The 22,500-nt window shown below is 42.6% G+C and overlaps 3 long non-coding RNA genes across 5 annotated transcripts in view; 2 read left to right on the top strand and 1 right to left on the bottom strand.

Moving 5' to 3' along the window:
• The window catches only part of LOC135099410 (uncharacterized), a 15,487-nt gene extending 919 nt beyond the window's left edge, over positions 1–14,568 (top strand). Inside the window, exons 2-7 of the long non-coding RNA XR_010267901.1 lie at positions 371–459; positions 9,791–9,977; positions 12,450–12,624; positions 13,525–13,695; positions 14,119–14,221; positions 14,491–14,568. This is a non-coding gene — a long non-coding RNA (uncharacterized LOC135099410). The remainder of the gene's footprint in view (positions 1–370; positions 460–9,790; positions 9,978–12,449; positions 12,625–13,524; positions 13,696–14,118; positions 14,222–14,490) is intronic.
• Positions 14,569–14,593: 25 nt separating this feature from the next.
• On the top strand, positions 14,594–19,250 carry LOC135099409 (uncharacterized). Its single transcript, XR_010267900.1, has 4 exons — positions 14,594–15,458; positions 15,831–15,993; positions 17,968–18,089; positions 18,956–19,250. It is a non-coding gene; the product is annotated as an uncharacterized LOC135099409 (long non-coding RNA).
• A 352-nt stretch (positions 19,251–19,602) lies between these two features.
• LOC135099408 (uncharacterized) overlaps positions 19,603–22,500 on the bottom strand; it is a 10,130-nt gene continuing 7,232 nt past the window's right edge. For 2 of the 3 annotated variants that reach the window (XR_010267898.1, XR_010267899.1), the window contains exons 3-4: positions 22,102–22,206; positions 19,603–20,258 (exon numbers count right to left, since the gene is read on the bottom strand). This is a non-coding gene — a long non-coding RNA (uncharacterized LOC135099408). Of the gene's footprint in view, positions 20,259–22,101 lie in introns of all 3 variants that reach the window. The other variant, XR_010267897.1, reaches the window with a different exon arrangement.

The following is a 22,500-nucleotide window of genomic DNA, read 5'->3' as shown; positions in this document are numbered from 1 at the left end:
ACGTAGTGTTTTGTAATGTGCGGCAGTACTAGATGCCACACTGAAGTGGTAGAAGTGAGAGAAGAAGCCTTATTTATGAAATGTGACAGAAAACCTAACAATGAATGGAGGGTGAACAAGGAGGAGCGACAGAGGGAAGAAAGGGGCAAACAACAGGAACAAAAGGAACAACACGAATAGGAGAGAGAGAACAGGAAGAGGAGGAAGAGGAAGAGAAACTGAAAGATACGGAAGAGAAGGAGGAGCAGGAGGAAGAGGAAGAGGAAGAAGAGGAAAACAAAGAAAAACTTCGATAACAAAACTCTCTCTCTCTCTCTCTCTCTCTCTCTCTCTCTCTCTCTCTCTCTCTCTCTCTCTCTCTCTCTCTCAGGTTAAGAACGTGGCGAGGCGAAGGTTTACCCCGGCGGCCATCTTTGTTTTGGGAATGGTCTTGTTCTATTGGATGAGCAGAACTTTGAGGTTAGTAGTAGTAGTAGTAGTAGTAGTAGTAGTAGTAGTAGTAGCAGTAATAGTAATAGTAATAGTAGTAGTAGACAGACAGAGAGAGAGAGAGAGAGAGAGAGAGAGAGAGAGAGAGAGAGAGAGAGAGAGAGAGAGAGAGAAGAATGGATTAAGAGGAAGAAGAGGAGAAGGAGGAGGAAGAAAAAGAAGAAGAAGAAGAAAAAAAAAACGAGAAGGAGGAGACGAAGAATAAGGGGTATCAGAGGAGAAAGAGGAGGAGAAGGAGGAAGAGGAAGAGCAGGATAAAGAGGAGGAGGAGGAGGAGAAGAAAGACAAAGAAGAGGAGGGGGAGGAAGAGAAGGAGGAGGAGGGTTAGGAAGAGGAGGTGGTGGAGGAGGAGCAGGAGGAGGAAAAGAAAGAGAAGAAGAAGAAGAAGAAGAAGAAGGGCTATTAGAAGAGGAGGAAGAGGAAGAAGAAGAGGAGGATGAGGAAGAAGAGGAGGAAAAGAAAGAAGAAGAAGAAGAAGAAGAAGAAGGTAGTGGTGGTGGTAGTAGTAGTAATAGTAGTAGTAGTAGTAGTAGTAGTAGTAGTAGTAGTAGTAGTAGTAGTAGTAGTAATAGTAGTAGTAGCCTAGCCTATAACCACCACCACCACCTCACCTTTCTTCACCAACCACAACTGCAGGACGGCGAGTTGTGGTTTTGGAGACTGTGGTAGTGTGGTGTGGGGCGTGAGTGACTGCAGGCGTGGCGAGGGCGTGGCCGTGCTCTGCTCCGCCCCGGTGAGTGGAAGGAATGTTGGTAACTACGAATGTTGGTTAATGATTGTAGTTTTTGGAGTGTTGGTTGATAATTGTGGTAGTTTTTTTTAAATGTTGGTAGTTAGGAATCTTGGTTAATAGTTTTGGTAGCCTCTCTCTCTCTCTCTCTCTCTCTCTCTGTATAATTTCTTCTAATCCTCAATTATATGCCCTGTTATTATTATCATTGTTGTTGTTGTTGTTGTTGTTGTTGTTGTTGAAGGAGGTGCAGAATCGCGGGTTGGGAAAGGAACAGGAGTTTCTCCCCTGAGTGTTCTTCACAGACCTGGCAGACACAGCCGTCCAGTTCAAAGGGAAGCTGGAGCAATAGTCTCCTGTCCAGAGGGGTGCTGATTGGTCCCCGGTCTTGTCTTCCGTCTTCTGATTGGCTCGTGCGTCGCCCTCGTGGGTTATGCGTGTTGCTACGTGACTGGTGCTCGCCTCCCCCCTCCCCATCCATGGCGACCTGTGCCGCCACACCAGCCATCCACTCTTTTATCGATGTCTTTTTAGAAGTTGTTAAGTATCTTGATCTTAATGCTTTTCTGTGCTGTTTACTCACTTTGTCAAATAGCAGCACTAGTTTCCCTGTGTTGCCAGACTTCCGCTTTGTGTTCACCCAGCCGCGTTGCCAGATCTCTGCCTATCTCACCGTAATATTGTCAGTGTCACCCACCACAGGGAATGTCGTGCAATACACTTCTCTCCGCCATGTTGGTTCCTGCGGCGGTCACTGTGCACCTGTTCCTGTCACCGAGTGTTGTGGTGAGTGTGTGTGTGCGTTAGGTGTGAGTGGTGGACAGGTAATAAGAGTGCTTCACGTCTGGACCAGCCCTCTTACTGGCGACAATTTCCTGAGCTTTTCTCCCCAGGATGTGAAGCAATAAACCCATTTAGTACGCATGTCAAGGGAAGGAGCTTTGTGTGTGTTCCTTCTCATCCTCCAGGAACTCATCACTGTATATATGCGCACCGCTTTTACAAACAATGCCATCACCACTGCAGATCTTGTTCTGTATCGTGACCACTCAACAGATGCATACAGTCCTCGTGATTTGTGTGCTTTCCTGTACACTGAATCTCACAGTCTTCCTGCACCAGTGACCACACCGTCTGCTCTTCAATTTCGTTTTCGCTTGGGTATTCTCGCTCACTCGCTTCATCTCCTCCTCCTCCTCCTCCTCCTCCCCCTCCCCCTCCTCCTCATGTTCCCCTTGTCCTTCCTCCTCCTTCCTTTTCTCTTCCTTCTTTCTGTGTCCGTCTCCTTTTTTTCTACATAAACAAAGGAGAGAGAGAGAGAGAGAGAGAGAGAGAGAGAGAGAGAGAGAGAGAGAGAGTAAATGCTAATCTCTCTCTCTCTCTCTCTCTCTCTCTCTCTCTCTCTCTCTCTCTCTCTCTCTCTCTCTCTCTCTCTCTCTCTCTCTCTCTCTCGTCAATTTGGGTGAAGACAATGACAAGGTGGGTGAATGAGGTTGAGTCATTACATTAGGAAGAAGTTGTACAATGTTTTCTCTGTGTGCATTTTCCTTCTCTTAAATGCTTCTAAATATTACCTGCATTGCTTCCAGTCATGTGAACTGTTGCTTCCCGCACTGAAAGGCTCAATGGCTAGGATAGTGTGCTGCTGCTGGTGGTGTTCTGTCACACGTGCAGGGAGGGCGGACTGACTGTGCCTGCCTGTGTTACCCTGAAGGTTGGGAGGGCAAGAGTCACCTGGGTACCGAGGCAGGAAGTGATGTTTTGCTGTGTACGTTGAGTTACACCTGTAGAGAACGTGCCACGCGTGATGCAGGTTAGGAAGGTTATTACAGACAAAGACAGCTGCCGAGTGTGACTGGACAGCTGCGCATCAGGCAACACGTGCAGATAGTTCACGAGGATTTAGCTGAAAGATTCAAATTGATAAAACTAAAGCGAATTGCAATATTGATGCTGAGACGAGGAAAAATGTTGCCATGGATGAAGAAACTGTAGTCTGCAATAAAGAGATTGGCGTGAGTGTATCAGGCAGCAGGGAGTGAGAAGGTGAAGCTTGCGTTGCCTTAGGGAATCCAAACTTGGTGTGCAGTTTGAAAGGAAGGAACAGCAAAGTATTAGAACAGGTGGGTGTGACACGGGATGAAGCTAATGAGGTGCTGGGATTGGGGAAAGCTGGAAAAATGGTACGTTGCGTCAAGTTAGGCTAGGTTAAGTTAGGCTAGGTTAGGTTAGGTTAGGTTAGGTTAGGTTAGCCTAGGTTAGGTTAGGCTACGTTGAGTTAAGTCAGTGTAGCTGTACTATTGAAAACTTACACACACACGCACTCACACACACACACACACACACACACACACACACACACACACACACACACACACACACACACACACACACACACACACACAGTTATCACCACTAGCCAGCAGGTCTTCCTTGCTAGAGGAGATACACAAGAACTAAAGAAATGTAAACTCGCACAAATTCACACAAACTCGCCCAATCTCACACAGACTCGCACGAACTCGCACAATCTCACACAGATTCGCACATTCTCACACAAACTCACACAAACTCGTACAATCTCACACAAACTCGCACAATCTCACACAAACTCACACAAACTCACACAATCTCGCACAAACTCGCACAAACTCGCACAGACTTGCAGAACAGAACAGAACAACAGAACGGATAGGAAGTTTGTGAAGGGTGAACAGGGAAAATGAAAGAGAGTAAGAGATTGAATGTTTGTAAGCAGACCCAGCTTTGACCTCACTGAACGTTTCCCTTTGTGTCTCACAACACAAGGGGGCAGTCACAGCCTGCCCTCTAAAGACAACTCTCTTCCTCCACACAAAACTACAAGCACCTAATAACACACACACCCTTCACTCAAAAATTTTTAAATCATCATGGCGACTTCTACACCAGCCTCGGAGTCCCCATCTGGGGAGGGAACCATAAATGTCCCCAGGTCGGACTGCCTTTCTGTTGACGACCCTAAGTGTCTTGACACCCCCCTCAACTTTTTCTTCATTAACTTCTGCAACATTCGCGGTCTAAGATCTAATTTTCAATCTGTAGAACAACACCTCTCCTCTTCTAAACCTCATCTTCTTTTCCTCACTGAAACTCAGGTGTCTGAGGCAACTGACAGTAGCCCCTTTTCTGTTCCCTCCTACTTTCTCTATCCTCATTTTCGATCCAAAGCTGGATGCTGCGTTTATGTGCGCAATGACTTAACCTGCTCTCGTGCCCACGCTCTTGAATCTTCCGAGTTTTCCACCATCTGGCTACGACTACAGAGTCACTCTCATACTAAATTTATCTGTGCTGTATACCTCTCACCTAACTCCTCTGACTATAAAAAATTCTTTGACTACTTAACTTCCAAAGTGGAGCACATTCTGACCCTCTTCCCTTTTGCAGAGATCTCCATTCTTGGAGACTTCAATGTTCACCACCAGCTTTGGCTTTCCTCTCCCTTCACTGACCATCCTGGTGAACTAGCCTACAACTTTGCTATCCTCCATGACCTAGAGCAATTGGTGCAACACCCTACTCGTATTCCTGACAGTCTTGGAGATACGCCCAACATTCTTGACCTTTTCCTGACCTCTAATCCTTCTGCTTATGCTGTCACCCTTTCTTCTCTGTTGGGCTCCTCCGATCACAATCTCATATCTTTATCTTGTCCTATCACTCCAATCCCTCCTCAGGATCCCCCTAAGCGAAGGTGCCTCTGGCGTTTTGCCTCTGCTAGTTGGGGGGACCTGAGGAGGTATTTTGCTGATTTTCCTTGGAATGACTACTGCTTCCGTGTCAGAGACCCGTCTTTGTGTGCTGAGCGCATAACAGAGGTGATAGTATCTGGCATGGAGGCGTACATTCCTCACTCTTTTTCTCGTCCTAAACCTTCTAAACCTTGGTTTAACACAGCTTGTTCTCGTGCTATACATGATAGAGAGGTGGCCCACAAAAGGTACTTAAGCCTTCCATCACCAGAATCTCATGCACTTTATATTTCTGCCCGGAACCATGCCAAGTCTGATCTCCAACTAGCCAAAAACTCCTTCATTAACAGAAAATGTCAAAACCTTTCAAAATCTAACTCCCTTCGTGATTTCTGGCATCTAGCCAAAAATATCTCCAATAACTTTGCTTCTTCATCTTTCCCTCCTCTATTTCAACCAGATGGCACCACTGCTATCACATCTATTTCTAAAGCTGAACTCTTTGCTCAAACCTTTGCTAAAAACTCTACCTTGGACGATTCTGGGCTTGTTCCTCCCTCTCCTCCACCCTCTGACTACTTCATGCCATCTATTAAAATTCTTCGCAATGATGTTTTCCATGCCCTCGCTGGCCTAAACCCTCGGAAGGCTTATGGACCATATGGGGTCCCTCCTATTGTTCTCCGAAACTGTGCCTCCGTGCTTGCACCTTGCCTAGTCAAACTCTTTCAGCTCTGTCTGTCAACATCTACCTTTCCTTCTTGCTGGAAGTTTGCCTACATTCAACCTGTTCCTAAAAAGGGTGACCGTTCTAATCCCTCAAACTACCGTCCTATTGCTTTAATTTCCTGCCTATCTAAAGTTTTTGAATCAATCCTCAACAGGAAGATTCTTAAACATCTATCACTTCACAACCTTCTATCTGATCGCCAGTATGGGTTCCGTCAAGGCCGCTCTACTGGTGATCTGGCTTTCCTTACTGAGTCTTGGTCATCCTCTTTTAGAGATTTTGGTGAAACTTTTGCTGTTGCCTTGGACATATCAAAAGCTTTTGATAGAGTCTGGCACAAAGCTTTGATTTCCAAACTACCCTCCTACGGTTTCTATCCTTCTCTCTGTAACTTCATCTCAAGTTTCCTTTCTTACCGTTCTATTGCTGGTGTGGTAGACGGTCACCGTTCTTCTCCTAAATCTATTAACAGTGGTGTTCCTCAGGGTTCTGTCCTGTCACCCACTCTCTACTTATTATTCATTAATGATCTTCTAAACCAAACTTCTTGTCCTATCCACTCCTACGCTGATGATACCACCCTGCACTTTTCCACGTCTTTTCATAGACGTCCAACCCTTCAGGAGGTAAACATATCACGCAGGGAAGCCACAGAACGCCTGACTTCTGATCTTTCTAAAATTTCTGATTGGGGCAGAGCAAACTTGGTATTGTTCAATGCCTCAAAAACTCAATTCCTCCATCTATCAACTCGACACAACCTTCCAGACAACTATCCCCTCTTCTTCAATGACACTCAACTGTCCCCCTCTTCTACACTGAACATCCTCGGTCTGTCCTTTACTTATAATCTGAACTGGAAACTTCACATCTCATCTTTAGCTAAAACAGCTTCTATGAAGTTAGGTGTTCTGAGACGTCTCCGCCAGTTTTTCTCACCCCCCAGCTGCTAACTCTGTACAAGGGCCTTATCCGTCCATGTATGGAGTATGCTTCACATGTCTGGGGGGTTCCACTCATACTGTTCTTCTAGACAGGGTGGAATCAAAAGCTTTTCGTCTCATCAACTCCTCTCCTCTAACTGACTGTCTTCAGCCTCTCTCTCACCGCCGCAATGTTGCATATCTAGCTGTCTTTTACCGCTATTTTCATGCTAACTGCTCTTCAGATCTTGCTAACTGCATGCCTCCCCTCCTTCCGCGGCCTCGCTGCACAAGACTTTCTTCTTTCTCTCACCCCTCTTCTGTCCACCTCTCTAACGCAAGAGTTAACCAGTATTCTCAATCATTCATCCCTTTCTCTGGTAAACTCTGGAACTCCCTGCCTGCTTCTGTATTTCCACCTTCCTATGACTTGAATTCCTTCAAGAGGGAGGTTTCAAGACACTTATCCACCAATTTTTGACCACTGCTTTGACCCTTTTATGGGACTGGCATTTCAGTGGGCACTTTTTTTTATTAGATTTTTGTTGCCCTTGGCCAGTGTCCTTCCTACATAAAAAAAAAAAAGACCACATTGATTCTCTTGTTTTGTTGACTAATATTGAGACAAACTTGCAAAACTTCCATTAAGAGACAAGAGCGTTGATATGCTGACGTCACTGAGGACCTCCTGACTGACTGCACTAGAAAACGGGAAGCCGATGCTCTGTTATGGGTAGTGGTGGGGTAACTCACGATAAAAGAACGCAAGAACAAAAAAATAAATGAATAGATAAATAAGGGTTATTGCAGGAAGCCATCAGACCTTCACGTGGCACTCCCTATATAAAGCACACCATTCTGTCTAATCTTTTAAAGCTCCCTAGTGACTCAGCACCCACAGCCACATTACGGAGTCCACCTATTCATCCACCACTCTATCTAAGAACCAGTTCCCTGCTGTCTATTTCTTAAACATATTTTTTTTTTCAAGTTTGCACCATTACCTGCAGCCTTACCCTGATTAGAGAGCCTGGACATTTTACCTTTGTTACCCTTGAAATATTGAGGGTGTATCTTGCGTTTTCTATGGTTGCGTTAAAAAGAAAATGTGTATTATTACTATCATAATTTTTCTCAAACCCTTTACTGCTGGCGATAGTCTTACATGTTCACGTGCGCTGACTATTCTGACTATCAGGTGGCTCTCGGGCTATCAGCCTACAAGGAGCCGTGAAAGTTACCAAAAACAACTATTTCGCTGATAGTAGTAGTAGTAGTAGTAGAAGTAGTAGTAGTAGTAGTAGTAGTAGTAGTAGTAGTAGTAGTAGTAGTAGTAGTAGAAATCTCCTCCTCCTTTTTCTCTCCCTTTTTTCTATCTATGTGTGTGTGTGTGTGTGTGTGTGTGTGTGTGTGTGTGTGTGTATGTGTGTGAGAGAGAGAGAGAGAGAGAGAGAGAGAGAGAGAGAGAGAGAGAGAGAGAGAGAGAGAGAGAGAGAATTATCTTATCGTTAATTAATTCTCTCTCTCTCTCTCTCTCTCTCTCTCTCTCTCTCTCTCTCTCTCTCTCTCTCTCTCTCTCTCTCTCTCTCTCTCTCTCTCTCTCTCTCTCTCTCTCTCTCTCTCTCTCTCTCTCTCTCTCTCTCTCTCTCTGTACACGTGTATTTTTTCTTTCTTTGTTTTCTTTGTGTAGGAGGGACACTTCCCAAGGGTACCAACAGTGCAGTAACAAACAGGTCCACTGAGGTGCCAGTCTCTAGACAGTCCAAAGTGGTGGTCAGACATTGAAGGCTAAGTGTGTTGAAGCCTCCATCCTGAAAGAGTTCCAGTCACAGGAAGGTGGAAATACAGAGGCAGACAGGGAGTGAAAGAGTCCACCAGAGAAAGGGATGAAGGACTGAGAATACTGGTTAACTCTTTCAGTGGGGAGGTGGACAGAATAGTGGTGAATGACTGAGAATACTGGTTAACTCTTGCACTGGGGAGGTAGACAGAATAGTGGTGAAAGGCTGAGAATACTGGTTAACTCTTGCAGTGGGGAGGTGGACAGAATAGTGGTGAAAGACTGAGAATACTGGTTAACTCTTGCAGTGGGGAGGTGGACAGAATAGTGGTGTGTTAACTAGTAAAGGATTCACCAACAATAAAAGTGACTGAGATTTGCATAATTCTCGTTTTGTTTAATATTCACAATTATGAGATGTATGAAATTTGAAGCTTTCCTTTGATTTTCTTGTGGTATAGAAAAGACTGGTTGGCTGCACCTCCGTTAATGGCTAATTCATTGAGTTGGAAGCGTTATGTGGCTACAATGATAATCTCGTCTCTTTTTTTTTATATAAGATTGTGAATATTTAGCATTGGTGTATAATCTATGTATTCCTTAGGGTTTTTACTTATATTTTGTACCGTGTTTTTTTTTTTCTTTAATATTGCTTGTGTGGAGAGGTTCCTTGAGGGGTGGTGTGTGTGTGTGTGTGTTAGGATGATTACATGTGTGGCTGGAAGAAAGTAGTCCCCCCGAGCTATCTGTGTGTGACTCTTCTTGGTGCTGCAGGAGTGAATAGACATCAAGAAAGCCTGGCGGTGACATTACTAACAGAAATGGATAGAAAATATATAGCTACTGCTAAATGTTTTTCATTTTCTTTTGTAGTTGTATAAGAAAACGTAATTTTTTATGGGAAACACAAGAATATTAAGCAGTATCCAGATTTTCCGACATATTAAGGCAACTTACCCATTCGTAATTTTTGTACAACATTTTCACATATACCAGAAGAAAGAGAAGAGGAGGCAGACATTTAAATGCCGATGAACCAAAATTATAAATGTTTTCAGATGGAGCAAATGCAATCTTGCTTAACACATGAGAAAGCATTAATCGCGTCCAGTGAATTTTACTTTGATGATAATACATTATCAGATATATATGACGAAAGCACACTACTACTTATACTACTACTACTGCTACTACTACTCACAAAACAAATATGAATAAAACACCCAGCATGGCGGAGGAGAAAACAGCAAATATCCTCAGTGTTACAACTATTACAATACCACAGCATCCATATTATCTGTTCCGTTCTCTCTCTCTTTATCTCTCCTCCTCCTCCTAACCTAACTACTAGTGCTGCTACTACTACTACTACTACTATTAACCTAACCCTTTATTCTCCATCAGATTTGCATCAACCATCACCAGCAGCAGTAGCAGCAGCAGCATGGCAGTAGTAGCAGGAGTAGTGAATGGTCACACGTATGTGGTGACTACTTGGACTATCAGGCCGCCCTTGTAGTGTGCTGGACTATTGGTCAACAATGAGCCGAGAAAGTTACTTAGTACAACAATTTCGGCGATAGTAGTGGCTGTAAGTAGTAGTAGTAGTTGTAGTAATAGTACTAGTAATAGTAGTTATGCGTGTAATGTCAATATGGTCCATTTTGTAACTGTAATTGCAAAGATTCTCGACTTTGTTTCTTAAAGGCGTGACGTAATTAGAGAAAACGTATATATTTTAAGGGACACTAGTCTGTACTTCATTATTTCTGTTAATTGCTATTATACGAGTTTTTTTTTATAGTTTTTCTTGTATATACTATTTAAATCTACTATTCTGTGATGTTTAATACTAGTACTTATTATGTTTAAGTGGGAGCAGTCAGAGAAAGAGCTATATTTATAATTTTTACTTGGAAGATCAATATGGTCCATTTTATTAAGTAAATTTGTAGGATACTCGACCTTATGTTTCTTAAATAAGTGACGTAATTAGAGAAAACGTATGTTTTTAAGGGATACTAACCTATACTTCATTATTCCTGGTTATTGTTATTATATTAGAGAGAGAGAGAGAGAGAGAGAGAGAGAGAGAGAGAGAGAGAGAGAGAGAGAGAGAATTTAGTATGTCTTCTATATATGTGTGTTTTCATTATCATCATCTTATTCTTTTCTTCTTCTTCTTCTTCTTCTTCTTCTTCTTCTTCTTCTTCTTCTTCTTCTTCTTCTTCTTCTTCTTCTTCTTCTTCTTCTTCTTCTTCTTCTTCTTCTTCTTCTTCTTCTTCTTCTTCTTCTTCTTCTTCTTCTTCTTCTTATTATTATTATTATTATTATTATCATCATTATAATTATTATTATTACTATACACACACACTCACACACACAGTAGTAGTAGTAATTATAATAGGAAGAAGAGAAACATGATGATGATGATGAGGAGGAGGAGGAGAAGAAGGAGGAAGAAAAATTGTTGTACTTTTCTGTAATATATTTCTAAATAACTATAAGTGGAAAAGCAGAACTAATAGTGCACCATGATAGTCCATTAAATTGTTCATCTCTGACTATCGCCATCATCAATTACAAGTTAGTTAATAAAGAGAAAATTGAAAAAATATATAGCATGTCAAATTCTAAGACACACAGATACTTTCAACATTTTTCTGAATATCTAAATAACTACCGCAAAGAAAAAAAAAAAAACAATAGTACACCAAGATAGCCCATTAAATTCCCCACATTTTCCTATCAACACTATTCAAAAAGTATATTAAAAAAAATAATGAAAATAAAAAAAATCACTTCAAAAACTCCCAAAAGACACCGAAGAAAGATCAAGATTCAAGATTGTCAACATAGAACAGAGATGTGTAACATGGGAGAGGATGAGCCGGTGGAACATGTGGTGCTGGAGTGTGTGAAGTATGAGAATGAGTTGAGACAGGTGCAACAATATAAGTACTTAGGGATGTGGATGAGTCCTAGTGGGTGTGCAAAGGCAAAGAATGAAAAGATAAGTATGGTAAACCAGTGGGTAGGTCGATTGGGAAGCGCGGCAAGGATGAGAGCAAGTAAGTATGATGTGTTGAGAGAAGTGTGGAAGAGTGTGGCTGTGCCAAGTATAATGTATGGTATGGATGTGATTGCATGGAATGAAAGTGAAATTGATAAGTTAGAAGTGGGCCAGAATAGAGTAGCAAGGATGGCACTGAGTGCACCGAGGTGCACAGCAGTTGAAGCCTTGAGAGGTGACATGGGATGGAGCACCTTCAGAGAAAGACTCACAAAAGCCACACTTAGGTACAGGATTAGGCTTGAGAGAATGGATGACGCAAGAATAGCAAGGAAGGTGTACCTGTGGAATGAAAGTGGAAGCAAATGGAGGAAGAGATGCATGAGAATGACAGACAGGAATGGATTGCAAGTGGTGTAGGCGATAAGAATGGCTGGGAGGAATCAAAATGAGCGTGAATGAGTGGTAACAAGAGGAGGCAGAGTGGGAGCCGAATGGGATGTGAGAAAATGGAAGAATGAGATAGACAAAGAAGTGAAATGTGTGGGACTGAATGAATGGAAGAATGAAATGGAAAGAAAGAAGACCCTGGAATGGTACAAGGAGAAAGAGGCCCCGAGGTATGAAAGGTGGTATGATGGAAGCCTGGGCGGTGATCTTCTCTTCCGAGCGAGGGCACAGTGTATGGATGTGAATGCAAGGAGTTACAGGTGGTCTGAGTCCCGCAGCAAAGTGTGCCAGATGTGTGACATGGGAGAGGATGAGACGGTGGAACATGTGGTGCTGGAGTGTGTGAAGTATGCCAGAGACAGGAATGAGATGATGCAAGTGATACTGACTGAGTTAGGGCATGATAGGAATGAAAGAGTGGAGAAGACAGGAAAGGAATGGATGGTGTTGTTGCTGGGACTGTGTAGAGAGGCCAATGAAAGGATGATTGAGGCGGTGAAAGAGTTTCTGGAGAGAATGTGGCGTGCCAGATGTAGGAACAGTTACAGTAGATGATGATGTTTGTTAATTTTTTTTTCTTTTCTTTTTTCCCTTTTACAGGAGTTGCCGATCCAAAGGCCTGGTTTAAGAGTGATCCCGAGCTATCTGTACCATCAAGATCAAGATCGAGCGTCCATATCAGATGGCGAGTCTGCTTACAAAATTGCATCGGAGAGACTGATAGAGGCAGCCACAATTATCCATCATCATCGGCGACACCATGGCTCTTGAGAAGGTAACATGGCTACCATTCTACACTCACATCATCTGGCTATCAACACACACGAGAATGGTGGCGGTGCGGAGGTGTAAATAAGGAAAATAGGCATATATGTGAGGGCGGGTGGCGGGGATCTTATGGCGGAAAATCGAGGGATGATCGAGGGTGATGCCCCACCATTATTAATTACTCCTTTATTTAGCGATTTTCAACACACACACTTGCCCGCCAGTAAGAAGCAGGTATGGGCGGCCATCTTGAGCGCTAAGGGACGAGGGGACAAGGGGAAATAAGGGAAATATGGCTCAAAATGCCTCCTTATTTTATTGTATTTTCGATTTTTTTTTTTTTTTGATATATGGAATTATTTGTGTGTGTGTGTGTGTGTGTGTGTGTGTGTGTGTGTGTGTGTGTGTGTGTGAGAGGGAAGGGAGGGCGGGGGTGGGGGAGTTCTTGTGTTCGTTAAGGATAAAAAAAAAAAAAGTTTTTAACGTAAATATTTTCTTTTTCTTCATTTTCTTGTGTTTGTTGTTTGTTTTGTTTGTTTGTTTTGTTGGTTCGTTATGTGTGTGTGTTTGTGTGTGTGTGTGTGTGTGTGTGTGTGTGTGTGTGTGTGTGTGTGTGTGTGTGTGTGTATGTGTCAGAATATATCGTTTTTATTTTTTTCATTTTTTCTGTTTTTCTTGTGTTAACTGAATATTTGTTTGTTTGTTTGTTTGTTTGTATATGCATGTATGTTTGTCCTCTTCTTCCTCTTCCTCCTCTTTCTTTCATCTAGACCTCCTCTTCTCTCTTCCCATCTCTTCCTCCTCCTAGCCCAACCAAGGCCTAATTCTCTCTCTCTCTCTCTCTCTCTCTCTCTCTCTCTCTCTCCTCTCCTCTCTCTCTCTCTCTCTCTCTCTCTCTCTCTCTCAGACAGACAGACCTCGATGACAGCGTGGTGAGCGAGGAGGGGGGAGTCAACCAGCAGAGTAGGGGAGCATGACCCCTACTTTGAACCTGTGGTGACCTTGCTGGAGGTCTTCGTGGTTAGTGATGATGACCAGGAGGAGGAAATGATAACACTGAGTTTCGAGGTCAGGTCAGGTTGGTAATGGTGTTTTTTATTATTATTATTATTATTATTATTATTTTTGTGAGTTTTTTATTGGTTTATTATTTTATTGAGAAATGTTGTTGGTAGTTTTGCTGTTTCTTGTTGTTAGGTGAGGTGAGGTCAGGTCAAGCACTGATGGTAATTTTGCTGTTTTATCATTGTTAGGTCAGGTCAGGTTATCTTATTGCAGGTAAATAGTTATTATTATTATTATTATTATTATTATTATTTTCTCAATCTATGTTTTCTTTCTTACTTACCTCCCCCTCCTCCTCCTCCTCCTCCTCCTCCTCCTCCTCCTCCTCCTCCTCCTCCTCCTCTCCTTGTTCTTCACATAACCTCTCTTCATTTTATTAACCTAACCTAACATGCAGACAGTGCCAGCCTAACGTAACCTCCCCCTCCACCTGCAGGCAGTACAAGCTGTTTCATTATCACACTTCTGAGTCGCCCCCACAGTGGAAGGAACGGGACATGGAGGCCATTAAGATTCTGAGGAACAAGCAGAAGAAGGCTGTAAGTGGTTGGGTTAGGTTTGTGTGTGTGTGTGTGTGTGTGTGTGTGTGTGTGTGTGTGTGTGTGTGTGTGTGTGTGTGTGTGTGTGTGTGTTGACTGGGCTGTCTCATGTGGGATTATCAGCCTGATATGGTGACAGACAGACAGACAGACAGACAGATAGATAGATTATCACTATATTATTACCAGTCATTAATTCAAATAGATAGATTATTATTATTGTTATTATTATTTCATCACCAGCCATTAATTCTCTCCTTATTTTTCAGGTGGAGTTTGTTCAGCGGCAGAATTAATGCCAGTGGGCTGAGTTCAGATCCTCCAAGACACACACACACACACACACACAGCCAGCCCCTCCACCTCCCCCACAGCCCTCCACAGCCCCTGACACAGCATCTAACACAGCCCCTTCACAGAACACCACATACCTCACACATACATAAGAACATAAGAACATAAGAAATAAGGGAAGCTGCAAGAAGCGACCAGGCTTACACGTGGCAGTCCCTGTATGAAATATACCTACCTATTTCCATCTGTTATCCCCATCCATAAACTTGTCTAATCTTTTAAAGCTCTCTAGTGTCCTAGCACTAACAACATGATTACTGAGTCCGTTCCACTCATCTACCACTCTTTTTGAGGACAAATTTTTTTTCCTATCTCCATCCTAAACCCAAATTTTTCAAGCTTGTACCCATTATTTCTTGTTCTACCCTGGTTGCTGATCCTAAGAATTTTGCCTACATCCCCCTTGTTATAACCCTTATACCACTCAAAGACTTCTATCAGGTCCCCTCTTAACCTACGTATCTCTAAAGAATGTAAATTTAACAGCTTCAACCTCGAGACCTATATCTTTCCTGTAATGTGGGGACCAGAACTGCACAGCGTAGTCTAGATGAGGTCTGACCAGCGCCAAGTATAACTTTAATACTACTTCCGGCCTTCTACTTTTAACACTCCTAAAAATCACACACACCACAGGAGCCTCACAAACAGTCTGACAGCCTTCACAAGCAGCCCCACACTCCACCACAGACACACCAGACCCACTTCACCTCACCCACTTCCCAGCCCCCCACAGCCCCCCAGCCACCACAAATGAAGTCAAAGGAAGGGACTGTGGCCTCACCCAGCCAGCCAGGACAGCCTACAGAGAGGGGGTAGTCCCAGTCAAGTCACAAAATATAGGCTTGGTTCTTCCTACAGTTTGAAGTCAATGATTGGACAGGTTCTCTTTGTTTACTTGTTATTGTTTTTTTTCTTTCCATTCTCTCTCTCTCTCTCTCTCTCTCTCTCTCTCTCTCTCTCTCTCTCTCTCTCTCTCTCTCTCTCTCTCTCTCTCTCTCTCTCTCTCTCTCTCTCTCCTCTCTCTCTCTCTCTCTCTCTCTCTCTCTCTCTCTCTCTCTCTCTCTCTCTCTCTCTCTCTCTGCCCTTCACTATTGTTAGGTAATAATTGCAGTAACAGCAGTAGTCATAGTTATTATTGTATATTTTTTTAGCACTCCCAGAACAGTGTAGCAGTAGTAGTAGTAGTAGTAGTAGTAGTTGGCAGGAATTAAGTACAGTATTAAATATATTCTGATCTTGATTTGTGTTGCAGGCCAGACAGCTTAGTGGCAGAGCTGCAGGTGGCCCTTGTAAGCTTCCTGGTGGCCACAGGTGTAGGACAGCTGGGAGCAGTGGAGGTGCCTGATGGGGCAGCTGTGCCGGACAGAGGGGCTGCTACTGCTGCTGCTGCTGCTGGGGAGAGCCACACTTGTATGGTAAGCTTCTCTCAGTCCTTCTCTAACAGGTTAATGAGGTTGTTGTTGTCGTTGTTGATGTATTTTTTTTATGTTTTTCTCTCTATATAAAATTGCTCTCTCTCTCCTCTCCTCTCTCTCTCTCCTCTCTCTCTCTCTCTCTCTCTCTCCTCTCTCTCTCTCTCTCTCTCTCTCTCTCTCTCTCTCTCCTCTCTCTCTCTCCTCTCTCTCTCTCTCTCTCTCTCTCTCTCTCTCTCTCTCTCTCTCTCTCAAGTTAGCTTAGTGGTAGTGGTAGTAATAACAGTAGGAGTAGTAGCATTAGTAGTAGCATGAACACCACACACTTAACACTCCCAACTCTCCCTTCCAGACCATAGTAGTAGCAGCAGCAGTAGTAGTAGTATTAACACTAACCAATCATTATTTCTCTACTGGTGATCTTCTAGCTTTCCTTACTGAGTCCTTGGTCATCCTCTTTTAGAGATTTTGGTGAAACTTTTGCTGTTGCCTTGGACTTATCAAAAGCTTTTGATAGAGTCTGGCACAAAGCTTTGATTTCCAAACTACCCTCCTACGGCTTCTATCCTTCTCTCTGTAACTTCATCTCAAGTTTCCTTTCTGACCATTCTATTGATGCTGTGGTAGACGGTCACTATTCTTCTCCCAAATCTATTAACAGTGGTGTTCCTCAGGGTTCTGTCCTGTCACCCACTTTTCCTATTATTCATCAGTGACTTTCTAAAACCAAACTTGTTGTCCTATCCACTCCTATACTGATGATACCACCCCGCACTTATCCATGTCTTTTCATAGACATCCAACCCTTCAGGAAGTAAACAGTTCACGCAGGGAAGCCACAGAACACCTCACTTCTGATCTCTCAAAAATTTCTGACTGGGGCAGACCAAACTAGTTATTGTTTGCTGTCTAAAAAAATCAATTCTTCCATCTATCAACTCGACACAAACCTTCCAGACAACTATCCCCTCTTCTTCAATGACACTCAGCTGTCCCCCTCTTCTACACTGCCACACTCCCCTGCCTGTTTTTCCCTTGGTACAAAGCTTCTCATGTGATGGCTCACCCATAATTTTCCTCACATAATGAGTCCTGGCAAGCTTGACAGTGAAGAAAAGTGTTGTGATGGTATTTGTTCAAGAAGGGATCAGTAATTGTGAGACAGGAAGGAAGATGGCAAATTCAGAAGCAGCCGTCACCCGGGTGGTGGACGGAGGCTGCTCACCCCCAGTCATCCTGCAGCTCACAGGTCTCTTCTGACCAGGAGAAAGATGGCGTGGCAATTAAGTGTTCACCGTGCATGTGTTCCATCAACTTATTATTCCTGTATCTGTCTTCCTTTTTTGCCCTTAGCCTTTCTCTCAGGAGTGGCAGCTGTGCCCAGCACTAGTGTAGCCCTGGCCAACTGTGTCACGGCTGTCTTTGATCTCCCTGTCTTCCTTCCAGCCCCACAGTTACTGACCTCGACTCAAACACCATCACGGCACTCTCTTCCCTGTTAAACTTGCCGGGATCCATTGTAATGTAAGGGGTATTGAATGTGAGCAATGAAATGAGAAGGTAGTGGCAAGGGGGAAAAAAGTACAGGGGAGCGCAGGAGAGACACCTCTCTCCACTGTGCCTGACAGCGCAGGAGAGACACCTCTCTCCACTGTGCCTGACAGTCTTTCAGTGATTGAAAGACTGAGCATAACATCTTCAGGGCACGTGAGTTGTCATGCATGACAATTTGGCACTTTTTCCATGTCTTCTTATTTGAGTAGACATATCATATCTTGTCATAATGAAAAGTCTAGTTTATCATGTATGTGGAGACCTTCAAGTTACAATACAGCCCACTGCTTTAAGAGTTAAATGTACATGTCAATGTTTTCTGTCGTGCCTTCTTTGCTGTGTAATGTTGTGGTGAAACGGTTAAATTCTGGACCGAGTTGTGAGTCATGCGAGCAGGAGTACAGATGTGTGTCTTCCCCACAGGTGGTAACACGGAGAGGAAGTGGAAGAAACCTTGGGACGCTCCCATAACTCAGGAGCAAGAAATACACCTTACTGGAAACCTTGTGACTGACAGGTGGCGGTGACTGCAGGAACCAATTCAGGTGAACACTGTGTTTTGTTGCTACACTTGAGAATCCTCTATCCTAAATTTAAAAATCTAAGTTTTTAATTGTCATGTCTTGTCATGTTTTTGTCCCACCAAAAAATTGATTACTAGAGCTTGATTTACTGCCATGGGAGGTATCAGAAATTGGCAAGTTGTCATTAAAAAAAAACTGGGAAATCTAAAATATGCACCACTTTCATTCACTCCCAACAATTTTGGATAAGGAATCCTCAACTGTATGTAATCAGAGTATTGTTGAGAGTCATGGTGTGTGTGTGTGTGTATGTGTGTGTATGAATCCTTATGTATGTATGTGCAGGATAAGAGGGAGGTGGTTAATAAGATTAGTAAATGCATGGAGGAGAGGCGTGCTCTTACCAAGATTAGAAGAGCAGTAAGTGTGAAAATAGTGGTACAGGATTGCAAGAGAGGCAGTGTGTGGGCTGGGTAAGTGCACATGTGGTGCTTTTGTTAAGAGTGACCGGGATGGATGAGTGTTACCGGTGTGGTGTGTTGTGGAGAGTTACTGAAGAGGGTTAGAAGGAATGGTCTGCAGTGATCAGTGTGAAATAAGAGGAGAGGATGCGTTGCTTGAGTTTTTCTTGCGAGATGTGCACGTGAAAGGTGTTTAGTGAAAAATAAGGTTTTTGGGGGAATTTATGGATATAGAAAAGATAAATAGATATGAATTGTTGGGTGTTTCAGGATTGTTTGGGCCAGGTGATGGGCTGTTCAAGGGAGTGAAAAGTTTGTGAAAAGTAAAATGCTGGCATTTGAGTTATAGAATTAGTGTGTATGTGTGATATAAGTTCATGTCTTAGTAACTTTCCATCTTCCCCAAGTTGCATTACTCTTTTGCAGATGTCTGTCTTGTGCTGGCGAACGTCCTGTCTGCAGTCAGGCCAGTAGTGCTATGTCGCAGGGTGTGACATCAGGTGAAGAGCCAAATGGAGAGTGTCTGCAGCCAGTACTGGGTGTGCTGATGCTGTACAAGTGTCGAGCCAGGTGCCACAGCACATGACTCCACCAGTGTAGTGTCTCTAGTCCAGGATGCACTGCTGTGTACGACTTGTATGTCTTTATAAATTTGTGACTATTCTTATTATATTTGTGAAATAAGACTTGTATGTCTTTGCTAATAAATAAATATTTGTGACTATTCTTATTATATATGTGAAATAAATATATAGTTAGCTAACAGTGTGGTATAATAGTGTAAAAATAAATATTTGATAATTCATGCATGCCCCAAAGGTAAAAAAAAAAAAAAAAAAACAGGATTGTGCCCTCTAAACTTTTAAGATACCACTTGCACATAAAAGCCCCGTCCCAGTGACTCCAGTGTCGGCTGGGATGGGCTTCTATGTGCAAATGATATCTTAAACAAAGGTTAGTAGCCAATCCTGGCTTTTTTTTTTTTTTTTTTTTTTTTGCCTTGAGGGCATGACCTGTACTCCCAGAAAGACTATTTGCCAAAGATATTATTGACATGGCATAAATAACTATCATTATGTTCAAGATGGTATACTGAATGTTTATTGTTTTAATGTGAATGTCAAGTGAATAAATACACAACAATAATATAAACATGGCACTTTTTTTCCTTATTACTGAAGTGCTGGAATGTACAAAACTTATCCCAAGCCTGAATGAAGGTGGTGGTGGTAGTTGTTGAATACAGAAGAGAGGGACTTGCTACATTCTTCCTTCCCAGACTGGAGTGGACTGGAGAACTCTTGCAGCAGGGCCTGGGAGCAACAACACTTGCCAATTCTTGTGTCCTTGCGTCAACTTGAGTGAGGAGCAACCTCTTCTTTGTGAAACTGCCTGCAGCTCTCGTGCCTCCACAAGTGTTGAAGCTTGCCTGTCGGTCCCGCCATGACTTGAAGGGAATTTTACGTGTTCTTCCCGCTTGAAATTCTTGACCCACTCCTCTTACTGCAACTTGACTCTTCCCTGATTGCTTTGTCCCAACGATACTTAATACCTCTTGTGGGGCTTGAAGGTGGTGACGCTCTGCCTCTTTTCCTGGTGAAGCTTGACTCCCTGATTGCAATGGAGTACATTGGGCCTGGCGTGACAACACTGTTTAATAACCAGGTGCTGGTAGAGATTCCTGTGGGCTGTTCATGGGATGATGAAGTGGAAGCTGCACACTTCACACCTACAAGGAAAACAGACCATTAGTTCCTAGATACATGAAGCTTGTTGTATGTGTTGTGATTCCTTGTAATGTGTTTGATAACTGATTCCCTACAAAACTAAGACTACACAAGATATATGATGGGAAAATGGAGGAAGCCTGACAAGCACTGCATGGTATGGGAACTGTGCTGAGATTTAATATGAAATATGGCTAAATTCCATACTGTCATATTCAAGAAACAAAAATTGAAAGAAAGGAAAGCACCGGGTAGAGAAAATCTGAAAAGTATGGCAGTATAACGTTTGAAGCTGAGAAATGCGTGTTTGATAAATACGTCCCTATTATAATTTAAAGGCAAAAATTTGAAGGATGATGCAGAATAGAAGAAAACACCAGATAGAAGAAATTTGCATGGCATCACAGATATTTCAATGGCATGACAGTTAATACACAAGTTTGAAAGATGAACCTGATTAAATATTTCTGTATCTCTGCGCTCATGAAGAACACAAATAAAAAACTTACAATTTGAAAAGAAGAGTCATTTTAAACTTTGATCCGTACCTTTTAAGTTTATTAATTTTATTCATAGTCAGTTTATGGTTCCAGAGAAACAACAATTTCAAATCTAGCCTATCTTTTTGAAACCCACTGTATAATGAACACGTCATGTAAGGGAAAGAATTTTGTAGCCAAATACATGAGGAAATATTATACAAGAAAATATTTATCAGATGAATAACAAATTAGGAAAAGAACTATCTGAAATAGGCCAACTTTCAGGTGAACTGGATAAAAAAAAAATAAATAAATAAGTAGTTTAATAGAACAAAGCAGTATTAGAAAAGTCTAATGCAAATTTAGAATGGAAATGTGTGTGTGTGTTTGAGAAGGGGTTATGTCTTTTTGAGTGCATGACCATTGTTTTGGCTGCCTGACTAGGTTTTTGAGTGTCACCAGATTTTTGAGTGCATCACCAGTTTTTTGAGTGCATCACCAGTTTTTTGAGTGCATCACCAGTTTTTTGAGTGCATCACCAGTTTTTTTGAGTGCATCACCAGTATTTTTGAGTTCATCACCAGTATTTTGAGTGCCACCAGTTTTCTTGTGCCACCAGTTTTTTTTTTTTGAGTGTCATCATTATTTTCTGCATGAGAGTGCGTGGGTGTGCATACAGCGTTATTAAAGGTAGGTAAGTAGGTAGGTGTGTGTGTGTGTGTGTGTGTGTGATAGTGAATAAAGGAAAATAATGACCAATCGTAGTTAACAAGCCAACCGCTACTCAGCACAGCGAATAAGCAGAGGGACCACAAAATAGCAGCCACGGACACACCAATCCAACATGATTTTACGTGCTTATATAATATAATCTCAAATTCACTTCCTTAATTATCACCTCAGTAAGCTTAATCAGACGTCAATCACCTGGACAAACAAGCAACCAACTTACCATCTGGTCAGCATACTTCTCTCACCTGACAAGTTAAATCACTTTACCTGCAGTCTAATCACCCTTGCAGCTTATTCCCTCGCAAAATGCTAAACTTCTATCTATAACTTCCCATCTGATCAGCATATTCATCTCTCCCCTGATAAGCTTAACTACTTAAGTGTTGTAATCACCATCTTTTCAACCTAATCACACCTACCAACCTCACCTGGTCAACCTATATCAGCTCAAGCTAATCACATTACCTAACGTGGCTTACCTAATCCCCATACCTGGACAAAACTAACCCAATCACACCTATCCATTCTAATCCTCACGTATTCAACCTAATCATTCGCAATCTCAAGGGTTACACATTAATTCCATGCACTGAGTAATAATCTAATATTCTTATCATTACCATACTCTTACCTTCACTCCTTCACCGCCTCCTTCAGCCTTCCGCCACGAGACCACCGCACTTCGACCTTTCTCCCTCGTTGCGAGTCGTGAAAAGAGCCGAGCGGGGACACCAGGCTGGAGGAATACGAGACAATGATCCCTATTCTGAAACACTTCTGCGCCGCACCTCCACTAAACTGATAAGACTAAATGAAGTTGCACAGGTTTTCAAGGATGTTTTAATGGTTCTAGTGACATTAACACGATTTCTATATTATTAACAGGAGAAACGCAATTGAAAACCCGGCTAATCATCTCTGTGGCATTTGAAAAAAAAAATATGGTGAGAGAACAAATGAAGCGTTTCAGAATATGTTGCTATATAAGTTCTTTTTCTATCACTGGTATTAATTTGTGTGCGTTCGTATG

The sequence above is a fragment of the Scylla paramamosain genome, unplaced genomic scaffold (assembly GCF_035594125.1).
Source record: "Scylla paramamosain isolate STU-SP2022 unplaced genomic scaffold, ASM3559412v1 Contig126, whole genome shotgun sequence".
NCBI lineage: Eukaryota > Metazoa > Arthropoda > Malacostraca > Decapoda > Portunidae > Scylla > Scylla paramamosain.
The sequence above is the reverse complement of the archived record's forward strand: the minus strand, read 5'-3'. Positions and strand labels throughout refer to the sequence as shown.